This window comes from Triturus cristatus, chromosome 6 (genome assembly GCF_964204655.1).
Source record: "Triturus cristatus chromosome 6, aTriCri1.1, whole genome shotgun sequence".
In the NCBI taxonomy this organism is placed as follows: Eukaryota; Metazoa; Chordata; class Amphibia; order Caudata; family Salamandridae; genus Triturus; species Triturus cristatus.
The window spans coordinates 989,311,135-989,325,546 of NC_140589.1; positions in this window are offsets into that span (position 1 = coordinate 989,311,135).

The following is a 14,412-nucleotide window of genomic DNA, read 5'->3' on the forward strand; positions in this document are numbered from 1 at the left end:
CTTCATGCTGGACGGAAGTTCACCGCGTTCAAAGGCCTCCAAATACACCTGTAATAGAAGGCGGGGCAGCGAGCCCGAAATGGCCTGATAAAACTCGGGGGGGTACCCGTCACTCCCCGGGGACTTAGCCCTTGGTAAGTGCTGCAGCACGGAATGCACCTCCTCTAGCGTTAGGGGCTCTTCGAGTTCTCTCCGTACCGATTCAGGGATAGACCGTAGGGTCAGGCCGTGTAGATAAGGGAGATAAGCTGACGCGCTAACTGCTGGGTCCGAGGCATATACTGTCTGCAAATGGGATTTCAAGACTCGCAGTAGCCCCACCTCAGTGTGGATCAGGCCACCAGCGGGCTCCAACAGAACCATGATTGCAGCAGGGGCTTGTTCTTGTCTGAGAATCCATGCCAACAAGCGACTTGATTTGTCACCTTCCCTATGGAGGTGTTGTCTGTATTGTGTGAGGGTATACTTGTCAAGCCTGTCCCAAATGTCATAGATGCACTCTCAAATGCCGCGCTCCCTAGTCCTGTCCTCTGCGTCCGGAGTGTCTTGGATCTGTGCCTCCAGGAGGTTACGCTTCTCTATACACAGCTCCCGTTGGAGCTACTTGCGGACCCCACATGTTAGACTCAAGCAGGCACCCTTCACCACTGCTTTCAAGGCCTCCCATTTTGTGACTCTCGACAAATCGGGTCCCTCCCAGTTTAGGTCGATATAATCAGTTATTGTTAGTCCTCGAGTACCTCCGCTGGTAACCTCCAATTTCTGGGAGTGATTAGCCAGGACCCCCCTAATCAACCACACAAGCCACAGGGGGCACGATCAGATAGGACGCGCGCCTGATGTGTCACCTCTAAGGACATAACAGTGTCTGGGTTCGCCACTAAAATCATGTCCAGCCGACTGTGAGTGTTGTGAGTGGGGAAGAAACAAGTGTACACTTTCTGGATTGGGTGTCTCTGACGTCATACGTCCTTGGCCCCTATATTCCCCATAACCTCCCGAAGCTTCACTGTCATCCTCGGCTTCATGCCCTTGTGCAGTGGGAACCTGTCGAGATCAGGATCTAACACACAATTAAAATCTCCCACCCAGATCAATAGGACTTCTAGTTCCGACACCAGGACCTCCTGAAGGGCCTGAAAAAAGTCTGGGTCGTCAGTGTTTGGGGCATAAGTATTCTATATAGCAATGTCTCATCCATCTAACTTAACTCTGGAGAGTATATATCTCCCATGAACATCAGCTTCCATATACTGGAGGGCAAATGGGGTCCCCGGGGCCACCCACACAAGGATTCCCCTGGCATAAGTAGAGAGTGAAGAGTGGAAAATCTGCCCCGCCATTTTTTCGCCAGCTTCTGAGCACCTTCTTCATTGAGATGGGTTTCCTGGAGGGACGCTATCGAGACCTGATGTCTCCGGAGAAAGGACAGCACCCTATATCTTTTGGTACATGTACCCAGCCCTCTTACATTCCAGCTTAAGAATTTAAACCCCATTGGTGGTATAACAACCGGCCTCTATGTGATTCCCCTCCTGAATAGCTACATACAACCTGTTCCCCACATGCTGCATAAACAATACACAAATAAACCAAAAACAGACCCCCCCATGAACACCCTCTCCCCTCCCACAAGCAATGTGCTTACAATTATACATGCATAAATGCTCTTCCCATGCTGGTGCCAGGATGTGCACAGCTGCCCCATCAGCCCAACAGAGGCTGAAAACTACCCTCAAAGAAAAACTAACTCAAACTCCTGACCCAGCCCAGTCGCCTCGAAGCAGGCATCAATGCCCTGAACCGCCCATTTCTATGTTTCTGACATAACAGAGCCAGTCCTCAAAACCAGCAGAATGTATGGGGTATCTGAGCAAATACTTGTTCCGCTCCGATCCTCCCACCAAGAGTTGCCCCCAGAGGTACATATCTAAAAAGCAGCACCAGAGTCCCAGAGAGTCAATTGCCATCAGGCTATCAATCTAGAACCCCCATACCTCAAAAAAACATTGCGTTAATGGCAGGTCTGGAGTGAATGTAGGAGGGTCCATAACAGTTTCCGGGACCACATGGTTGGTCACACTCAGAGTCTCAGGCACTAGTCCCACATCTGGAGTGTCAGAGTTTGTGAAGAAGAGTTGCCGGAGTCCGAAGATTCCACTAGCAGGGCTCCATCATCTCCCACCGTGATTCTATGTCATTTCGCTTGGGCACTGCTGACAGATCGGTTCCTGCGACTGCCCCTCCGATTCCTCGGGTCCTGGTACCCATGTGCACCAGGAGCCCCTCCGCTCCTGCTCGGGAAGCGTCTCTCCTCTGACTTCTAACCACTCCCACACCTCTTATGGGGAGTCGAAGAAGTGGGCTTTTCCCTGGGATATCACCTTTAGTTTCGTGGGGTATAGTAATATGTACTGTAGGTGTAGTTCATGGCGCTTTTGCTTGATGCCGAGGAAAGACTTCCTCTGTTCCTGTACCTGGCAGGTATAGTCTGGATATATTGAAACATTTGTATTGTCATAGGTGAGATCTGGAGCTTCCCTCGCAGATTTCAAAATACAGTCCCTGTCCCGGAAGTTCAGGATTTTGGCTATAAGGGCCCTGGGGGCGCCCCCGGTGGCGGAGGAGAGATCAGCGCCCTATGGGCCCTCTCCACCACAAAGACCTCTGAGAGACCCGTGGGGAAGAGCTTGGTGCATATCCAGTTCTCCAGAAAACGCTCAGCATTGCCCTGCTCTGCGTGCTCCGGAATGCCCAGGACTCTGATATTGCAGCGGCGGGCCCTTCCTTCTGCTTCCTCCACTCGGCGCTCCAACGCTCCGGTGGTGTTAGTCAGCTGGGAGACCTGCTGCTTCAGAGATGCCACTTCTCCCTGAAGCTGCTCAGTGTCCCCCTCCGCCATTGAGACCTTGTCCGCCACTTTCCGCAGGTCCACCCTCAGCAAGTATACATCGATGGAGACAGTTTCAATCTGCTTTTCCAAGGAGGTACAGGACCCCTGTATAGCTTCCAGGAGCTCCGCTCGGGATGGTTCATAAGAGGCATCGCCATCCCCCTCCAGGCCTGTTTGATGGGTGGTCCGTTGTGTGGGGAGGCATTGGGTAGTGTACTGCGTCATTGTGTTGGGTTTGGAGGCGCGGGGCAGTCTTTCTTTACCCATGATTGAGGACAGCAGGACTCTCTCTGAAGCCCCCAAAGTGCCAGCGTTTCGCTGCTTGTTCCCCCCCTATGGCGCACCGAATTACCGGAGGGGTGGAATTGTGGCTCCTCCGCAGGTGTCCAGATAGTGTGGCAGTCTTAGTCGGCAGCCGGAGGGCAGCCGTCCTCGCTCAGTGCAGCTGGGACTCTCCACCCAGGCACACCCCAAAGCGTAGGCAGATGTAAGAGTCCCACAGAATTCCCGGGGCTGCACTCCTCAATATGACTACTGCTCCGCTGACTGCAGAGCAGCGATCCATTCACTCTGCTCTCCGGCAATAGCGCCCGCAGCTCACTCTGTCATGGCCCCCACCTCAGATGCATTCATCGGGCGTGCGGACGCTGCAGTCGCGATGTTGTAGGAAAGCCTCCCGCTCCAACTATGCCACCAGCAAGTAATCTTCAGGATCTCCACCGAGGTCAGGTATCTCTGGGGCATTCAACAGGGCAGAGCCAGGCGATGCAGGCAGCCTTAACGAGCATCCCAGAGGCCGGTCGCCGCCAGTGTAATCTCTCCAGCAATATGGTGGGCCCAAATCATCAGCATCACACCAGCCCTAACCCCGCGGGTCTCCAGATTCACCACGCAGGGGGCTCCCAATGCCCAGGGGGCCCCTCACTGCCAGCACCTGGCTCCCCAGGAGCTCCACAGGGAGAGATCCCCAGCCGCTCAGGGTCGTCGCACCTCAGTTGCATGTAGGACACAGCCTCGCGCCGCCTGCAGCGGGGGTTGCCGTGTTCAATCCTCACGGTCCACCATCACGGCATACCCCTTAGTGACATGGAGGAGGCCGTGTCCTCCTGACTCCCGAGGATGGCCGTCGCAGATCAAGGCCCCTCCGGCACTCCGTTGCCGAAATGTCTCGCGGTTCACCCCCGGCCCGAGCCTCACTCAGGCACAGGAACGATGTCGCAGGGGACCCACCGCACTCCAGGAGGCCCCCGCTGTCAATGGGGACCTCCTCCATCTCCGTCCGGGTCCACAGAGCACCCGAGGGTGGGACCGCTGTCTTAGAAGGCCAGCTGTATCTCAGCCGGGTGTGGGCTGCATCCCCGGCCACACGTAGTCCGCCCCCTTCATGCAGTTACCAGGGTGCTCGACCCCAACGTCTGGGATCAGGTCGTGGATAGGGCCCTTCCCTGCACAGGGGGTCCCCACCACTTGAAGAGCCCCAGCCGCGGTCCCAGAGCAGCCGCGGGCGTTCGAGCGGAGGATAAGACAGGATTTTAGAGACAGGCCGGTCAGGAGCTGAAGGAGCTCACGTCCTGTCGGCCATATTGCTTGGCCACCGAATTTACCAACTTAAAAATCCTTGGTCTACCTCCAGGTGGAGGAAAGCATTTTGTCAAAAAGACCCAATGAGGATGCTTTCACCTTTTTTAGAATCAAGATATACCGCTTCACCATCTTTGTACGTGAATGAGGGTTTTTAAATTGGTCAATACACATGACCCTGGTAATACAGGTACAAGTGATCCATTCTCCCCTTGATTGCTGATCTTTCAATTGAACCATCCGCATTCTCATGTACACAGCAAGGGTTCTGGGGGCAATCTTAGCTTCCACCCACTCCTCACCCTCCAGCGGACGGGGTCTTGTGACTATCTGTCTCGTAATTTCAATGATGGGTCGGATGATAATATTTACTAGTGTTCTGTACAGTTGTATCTTCTCTTCTCCTTGAGGACAATGCTTCCAAGGGACTGAACTCAAGAATGGTCTCAATATCTTTCATGTGTGCTTCTAGGATTTGATACATTTGGAGGTATTTGTAAAATTGAGACTTGGTGATGTCGCATGTTTGACTCCATCTCATTGTACTCCATTGCCCTGGTGTTCAGTCTGAGTAATCATCCAAAAGTCCTGGTACCCACCTGCTTCACTGCTCACTTGATAAAGGAATGACCCACAATCCCAATGGCAATTCAATGATGCAAAGACCCTACAAAAATATGAAGTAACATAATATGTAACATAGCAATGGTCCCATGGGACTCATTTGATTCATTACCTTATGTAACAAGTCAAAGGTAATGAAAGCAATTGTCTGGTTGACCACAAGATAGCAGCTATTATCGCAGAAACTTGGTCTAGTTGTCCTAGACAGCATGTTTTATCTATGTAAGAGCATCTTCCAGGGCATCTGATAGTTGGAGAGAAGTTGTGGAAGCAATCACCGTGCGGAAGTTTATTAACTAGTCTCTATACATATTTCATCAAGGGCTTATTGCAGGAGTTTGAACCTTTGCATCCCTGAAATGATTGTTGATGGATAGTTACTGGATGCATTCTTTTTTGGTTGTAGCATTTATGACTGAGGTTATAGAAAATACAGTGCATTGTCCGTAAATTAATTTCTACAGTGATTACTGGTGACATACAAAATGTTAAAAACGCTTACCTTACAAATAATGGTTACATCGACATATAGGCTGCAGAGTGGCTTGCAAATAGCCATGATTTCTGATTTTCACATATATTGTTCAACACTGAGAGTCAGTTACTCAACACTAATGGGTATTTCACAACCCTAATATCATCTGGCTACTTCTGCCTTGCCCCATGCACCATAGAATTCTATATCGAGCTTTGCATGTTGCACATTAGGATATATGTTCACAAATGGACACACCCATCATGCTGATCAAGAGACACATGGGGGGGTTTAAATAATTTGCTAGATTAAGCATCATTACTGTGTTCATCAGTTTGGTGTCATATTGGGAGTTATCTTAATACGTAGAGAGAACACCCATTCATCGGTTATATGTTGTGATTTTAGGTTGCCGGATATAAGGAGATCATTTTGGTTAAGTAATTCAGTCTACTTAAGTAAATTGTACTCTTCCATTGGGGTAATTGTTCTATGTTGAAGTAATTCCGCGTGGGAAGCATTTTTCGCCCTACCTCCCACTATTTTGCCTTTTTTTAAAACATAATTAGGGCTATTTTGACAGTTTTTTTGACTGGTCTGATAGTATAGAGCACAGGCTTAGCTGATTCATTTGGATCAGGTGGTAGCACTGTGGTTTACAGCACTAAAGGCCCTTTACCTTCTTCATGATAGGTGCTTTAGACAGATGGCTCTGTCCTGATAAGACCTACCAAACCACTACTTGGTAAAAGTGTTGACAGTAGACCTTGGGTTGAAATATGATTTCTTCTGACTTTAGAAACCTGGTAACTGTGAATAGGATCTACACTTTTGAGAATCACAACACCAACCCTGCACGTGCTTTTCAGTGCTTTTATGCAAATTGTCTATACTTATGCTTTATACTGCACCTGTACATTGGATATATGATATTATTGAATTATGATCTCATAAATATATATATATATTTATATATATATATATATATATATATATATATATATATATATATATATATATATATATATATATATATATATATATATATATATATATATATATATATATATATTCACTGAAAAAACCATGGGTTTCACACACGTTATAGTTAGGAATTAGCATTTAAAAAACCTTAGAAATTCAATGAAAAAAACCAAAGGTTTCACACATGTTATAGTTAGCTGGACATTTCACTCGTAAAAAACCAATGAAATTCCCCCGTTATAGTTAGTTCACCTAACTATAACTCGCGCGCCCGCAATGCACTACTGATGACGTCACATATTACATCACTCATGACATGGTCACTGACATCACTCGTTCATCCTTTAGGAAACAGCTGGGGAAAACATCGAGCTTCCAAGCTCTCCTCCCATACACTCACGGGAGTTCCTTTTGCTTTCTTCATCTGAAAGAGATCAATATTGTCTCCCATAACTTCTTTTGAATGAAGAGGATGTATGCTAAAATGTTCATAAATTTCTTCTTCCTTTGACTTGTCCACTTTTTCAATTTGTCCAGTTGGTGTTTCTGTGTCTTCTTGTAAATCTTCTTCTTCTTCTTCTTCTATATAAATTGATTCATACCATTTGCTATTCCTTTTCAAATACAAATTTGCTCTTTGTACTTTCCGCACATCTACCAGCTCCTGCCAAATCTTCTTATTCTTTGTAGGTACACCATTAACCAGAATAATTAATGGTTCAGTTTCCAAAGTATCCGCATCAATAGTTTCCATATTTTTTTTCAAATCCAAGGGCAAATACACCACTCTACCTTTTAAACCTCTCAGTAAATCTGAAGGAGGTAATTTACCAGTTTTGGGCTCCATACGTACTATGGTCTGGAACGGATGAACACATTGAATGAGTATAGTCTCATATGTATTTAATTCAGAAAGTTCAGCAGGAATAGCATCCAATTCTAAATTATTATGTACAGCTCTGGTCGGCATTCTATTTTCCTCTAACTTGTTGTAACAGTATTTACAAATACGCTGATCTTCACCCAATTCAAAACAATTTTCAAGAAATATATATGTGGCAAAATCCTTCCACTTATAATTATCTTCATTTTCACTCTTTCTGTAGAGATCAACATTCCTAGTTTGTTTTCTATAATGAGTTCTGCGGCAACAAATACAAGTAAAATTTGGTCTTTCATTCGAGATTATTGCAAATTTTGTTATGTGATCATTAAATGTCTTACTTACAGAGGGTTCTACATTCTCTTCCACTTCTTCCTCATTTACTGTGTCCTTCTCTGCACTGTTTTGTTCAGGACCAAAGTAACAAAACTGAATTTCATCAACAACCTTCTGATACCGTTCCTCGGAACAGAGCCCTATTCAATTCATTTAACTTTATTGCTGGACTTTTAGCAAAATACAACCGTCTCACAAACTTTCTCATTTCAGTATGATGAACAGCCAGCATCCTAAAATGATGGAAAACACTATTACACACTTTTCTAGATAGACAAGCCATAGAATGACCCTGCAAACCAGTATTCTCTCTCACTCTGCATGGATCCAGACTTTGAAGCACCTTAATCTTCTGTTTTATACTTTTTTTACTATATTCTCTTAGAAACTCACGAAATTTATCAATAGATTCCTGACGCACAGTGCAAATACTACTACAATTCCAAGTGTACACTGGGGCTTTAGGACGTCTCCCCATAGCCTCATCCGCCATCACTTGTACCTCATTTCTTGGAACCATTATCTCCTTCTCCATTATGCAACCATTTTTCACTTCGTAAGCACGACCTCTGGTGTCAACTGCATGCAGCAAACTATTACTTTGAAAATAGCTCTCTTCATTAAAAAAAGGTTCACTACTTGAACTATGCATCCACTTTCCTAAAAACACTTTACAAAAGTTTGTTCTGTTCACTACTCTTTTCCTTTTGCTATGTGATTTCAGTACATTAACCATTTTGTCTAATGTACGCATCCTATTCAAAATTAAAATGAATAGTTTCCTTTTTAATTCTAATGCCTTTGCTGCAATGGCTTCGATTTCTTTTTTTCTCTTATAAAACTTAGCCTTTTGCTTATATTTCTTCACATCCTTTATCAAATTGGACATAACTCTTCTCTGAAACATTTTTCTACGTATCTCTTTAAACGCTGTTTTTCTGTTTATGTAAATCTTTTCAGTTGCAGAAGGTATATTTGCATTAACTAAATTCTCAATTTTTTCCTGTCCTTTTCTTTTCAAAACATTCTTTCCAGTACAGACATTTTGTATATTTTTCCTTTTTTTGAATATGTTTTTTAGAAATTGTTTTGTCTGCTTACCAGAAGATTTTTTCTTTTTCCCAACATTAGCATCTTCTACTAACTTAGGTCCTCCAGTTGTCTTCAAATATAGGTTTTTTTTGTGGTGTTTTTTAACTCTGGATTTTGTAGGCATCTTAAATTTTGTTCACTGCTCTTCAGCAATACCTGAAAAAAACTAAAAAAAAAATCCTTTATTTTATTTAAATATATTACTACATTTCTTTTCACAATAGTCACAAAACGTAATTTCTTTGCCAATTTGAAAACACACTTACTACTCTTTTTTTTGGCAAGTGATAATCACTTTTACAGACTGACACATTATAAATCCACTTTTCAGATTTTTTAAAAAGCACATGTCCAAACTGCTTTTTCAGACCACCACCATGTGTAACCTGGGTGACTGCCTACACTCCAGCAAGGGCAACCAGCCTTAGTGATGCTGAATGTATTTGCATTACTGACTGAAACCTCAAACCCCACTCGCTTGTAAATACTGTGCATGATTCCACATGGTAAGCAGCTGGGTGTGTGCTAAGAGTCTGCTTCTGCACCAAAAAATGGCTCCCCCTTTTTCCTACTAATGCAAATATGAAATTACCAGAGTAGTACACAATAAATCTCTACCTGTAATTCCTATATGCACACAGAGTCATGTTTTCACATTAGTCACAAAACGAAATTTCTTTGCCAATTTGAAAGCACACTTACTGCTCTTTTTTTTGGCAAGTGATAATCACTTTTACAGACTGACACATTATGAATCCACTTTTCAGATTTTTTAAAAAGCCCATGTCCAGACTGCTTTTTCAGACCACCACCATGTGTAACCTGGGTAACTGCCTACATACCAGCAAGGGCAACCAACCTTAGTGATGCTGAATGTATTTGCATTACAGACTGAAACCTCAAACCCCACTCGCTTGTAAATACTGTGCATGATTCTACATGGAAAGCAGCTGGGTGTGTGCTAAGAGTCTGCTTCTGCACCTAAAAATGGCTCCCCCTTTTTCCTACTAATGCAACTATGAAATCACCAGAGTAGTACACAATAAATCTCTGCCTGTAATTCCTATATGCACACAGAGTCATGTTTTCACATTAGTCACAAAACAAAATTTCTTTGCCAATTTGAAAGCACACTTACTGCTCTTTTTTTTGTCAAGTGACAATCACTTTTACAGACTGACACATTATGAATCCACTTTTCAGATTCTTAAAAAAGCACATGTCCAAACTGCTTTTACAGACCACCACCATGTGTATCCTGGGTGACTGCCTACATACCAGCAAGGGCAACCAGCCTTAGTGATGCTGAATGTATTTGCATTACTGACTGAAACCTCAAACCCCACTCGCTTGTAAATACTGTGCATGATTCCACATGGAAAGCAGCTGGGTGTGTGCTAAGAGTCTGCTTCTGCACCAAAAAATGGCTCCCCCTTTTTCCTACTAATGCAAATGTAAAATCACCAGAGTAGTACACAATAAATCTCTGCCTGTAATTCCTATATGCACACAGAGTCATGTTTTCACATTAGTCACAAAACGAAATTTCTTTGTCAATTTGAAAGCACACTTACTGCTCTTTTTTTTGGCAAGTGATAATCACTTTTACAGACTGACACATTATGAATCCACTTTTCAGATTCTTAAAAAAGCACATGTCCAAACTGCTTTTTCAGACCACCACCATGTGTATCCTGGGTGACTGCCTACATACCAGCAAGGGCAACCAGCCTTAGTAATGCTGAATGTATTTGCATTACAGACTGAAACCTCAAACCCCACTCGCTTGTAAATACTGTGCATGATTCCACATGGAAAGCAGCTGGGTGTGTGCTAAGAGTCTGCTTCTGCACCAAAAAATGGCTCCCCCTTTTTCCTACTAATGCAACTGTGAAATCACCAGAGCAAAACGCAATAAATCTCTACCAGTAATTCCTATATGCACACAGAGTCATGTTTTCACATTAGTCACAAAACGAAATTTCTTTGCCAATTTGAAAGCACACTTAGTGCTCTTTTTTTTGACAAGTGACAATCACTTTTACAGACTGACACATTATGAATCCACTTTTCAGATTTTTTAAAAAGCCCATGTCCAGACTGCTTTTTCAGACCACCACCATGTGCAACCTGGGTGACTGCCTACATACCAGCAAGGGCAACCAGCCTTAGTGATGCTGAATGTATTTGCATTACAGACTGAAACTTCAAACCCCACTCGCTTGTAAATACTGTGCATGATTCTAAATGGAAAGCAGCTGGGTGTGTGCTAAGAGTCTGCTTCTGCACCAAATAATGGCTCCCCCTTTTTCCTACTAATGCAACTGTGAAATCACCAGAGTAGTACACAATAAATCTCTGCCTGTAATTCCTATATGCACACAGAGTCATGTTTTCACATTAGTCACAAAACGAAATTTCTTTGCCAATTTGAAAGCACACTTAGTGCTCTTTTTTTTGACAAGTGACAATCACTTTTACAGACTGACACATTATGAATCCACTTTTCAGATTCTTAAAAAGCACATGTCCAGACTGCTTTTTCAGACCACCACCATGTGTAACCTGGGTGACTGCCTACACACCAGCAAGGGCAACCAGCCTTAGTGATGCTGAATGTATTTGCATTACTGACTGAAACCTCAAACCCCACTCGCTTGTAAATACTGTGCATGATTCTACATGGAAAGCAGCTGGGTGTGTGCTAAGAGTCTGCTTCTGCACCAAAAAATGGCTCCCCCTTTTTCCTACTAATGCAACTGTGAAATCACCAGAGCAAAACGCAAGAAATCTCTGCCTGTAATTCCTATATGCACACAGAGTCATGTTTTCACATTAGTCACAAAACGAAATTTCTTTGCCAATTTGAAAGCACACGTAGTGCTCTTTTTTTTGACAAGTGACAATCACTTTTACAGACTGACACATTATGAATCCACTTTTCAGATTCTTAAAAAGCACATGTCCAGACTGCTTTTTCAGACCACCACCATGTGTAACCTGGGTGACTGCCTACATACCAGCAAGGGCAACCAGCCTTAGTGATGCTGAATGTATTTGCATTACAGACTGAAACCTCAAACCCCACTCGCTTGTAAATACTGTGCATGATTCTACATGGAAAGCAGCTGGGTGTGTGCTAAGAGTCTGCTTCTGCACCAAAAAATGGCTCCCCCTTTTTCCTACTAATGCAACTGTGAAATCACCAGAGCAAAACGCAATAAATCTCTACCTGTAATTCCTATATGCACACAGAGTCATGTTTTCACATTAGTCACAAAACGAAATTTCTTTGCCAATTTGAAAGCACACTTAGTGCTCTTTTTTTTGACAAGTGACAATCACTTTTACAGACTGACACATTATGAATCCACTTTTCAGATTCTTAAAAAGCACATGTCCAGACTGCTTTTTCAGTCCACCACCATGTGTAACCTGGGTGACTGCCTACATACCAGCAAGGGCAACCAGCCTTAGTGATGCTGAATGTATTTGCATTACAGACTGAAACCTCAAACCCCACTCACTTGTAAATACTGTGCATGATTCTACATGGAAAGCAGCTGGGTGTGTGCTAAGAGTCTGCTTCTGCACCAAAAAATGGCTCCCCCTTTTTCCTACTAATGCAACTGTGAAATCACCAGAGCAAAACGCAATAAATCTCTACCTGTACTTCCTATTTGCACACAGAGTCATGTTTTCACATTAGTCACAAAACGAAATTTCTTTGCCAATTTGAAAGCACACTTACTGCTCTTTTTTTTGACAAGTGATAATCACTTTTACAGACTGACACATTATGAATCCACTTTTCAGATTCTTAAAAAAGCACATGTCCAGACTGCTTTTTCAGTCCACCACCATGTGTAACCTGGGTGACTGCCTACATACCAGCAAGGGCAACCAGCCTTAGTGATGCTGAATGTATTTGCATTACAGACTGAAACCTCAAACCCCACTCGCTTGTAAATACTGTGCATGATTCTACATGGAAAGCAGCTGGGTGTGTGCTAAGAGTCTGCTTCTGCACCAAAAAATGGCTCTCCCTTTTTCCTACTAATGCAAATATAAAATTACCAGAGTAGTACACAATAAATCTCTGCCTATATTTCCCAAAATGTGTAACCTGGGTGACTGCCTACATTCCAGCAAGGGCAACCAGCCTTAGTGATGCTGAATGTATTTGCATTACTGAGTCCAACCTCAAACCCTTAAACTATTCTTTTTTTATACCAATACACCTTAATTTATCGTGAAAACATAGTCCATATTATTTTACATGTTCCTCACATTTAAATTTCTCCCAAAACAGAAAATAATAAACACAACTTCAACAAAAGGAATTGCATTTCTATTATTCATTTCTTAATTTACCATATACATCCCCTCTCAAACTCTAAACTCAACTTTAAAATTAGTTAGTTGTGAAAGAAATGTGGCACTCAAACAGCAGATTATCAGAGCCAGGATCTCTGTTCTCTACACCTCTCTCCTCTCAGCAGAACCAGATAATGGCAAAGTTTCCCCCTATTTTTCCACACATATACATGTTAGTTTCAAATCTCAGTGCTTGCCCCTTTTTTTCAAATGTAATCACACATTTCTATTGGTTGAAAACCCAACCCTTTTCCAAAAGTACCCTTCCCCCAACTTGACTTCTGCCTAGTACCCTTCCCCCAACTTGACTTCTGCCTGCTACCATAGCAACAGCTCATGGAACACTGCTGTGTGGAGTTAGGTCAGAAGTTCGCCAAACAATGTTTCAATTCCACAGAGCAAGAGTGCTTGACTTTTCTAACCTAACAGCAAATCCATAGTACTGTTCTTTGGTAACACATTTTTCTGTACCAATACAAAACATGCTTCTATAAATTTACACATACAGCCTAGTTTTTAGTGTAGAATGGTATGAAACAGCCAATCAGTTCTTTTTTTGTTATAAAAAAATATGTATGCCTCCATTTCCAAACTGTCTTTCATTTCTTTTTACCATTCTACTGAAATACACCTCCTGAGTGCATCCAGATCTCCTTTGAAGATGTTCACAGTGTGGATTGTAGGACACAGCTATGTCTTCTGGAGTGAAAAGTTTGCAGAGAAAACAGGTATGGTGAGAGACCTTGCTTTGCCAAATGTAGACATTAAATGGATTGGTCAGAGAGGGTTAAAGTGGCACCAATTGATGCCATTGGTGAAATCCTTCATGCAAATCCAACACCCTGACCTCATAATAGTGCACTGTGGTGGCAATGACCTAGGCACTTTGACTGGGGTAGGTCTGGAAATGCTTATGAAAGACACCTTTGCACAACTGTTTTCACTTTTCCCTAAAACTGCCTTTGTGTTTTCTAACATATGCCAAAGGCAAAAATGGAACTGGTCCAATCATTTCTGTCCGCAGATTGACAAAGCAAGAAAGCACGTCAACAAATCTGTTTCTGCTTTCCTCTGTGACTATGGTATGGGTTCCATTTACCACAACAACTTGCGTTACGACATGCAAGACATTTATAGAGGCGATGGAGTGCACTTCAATGATGAAGG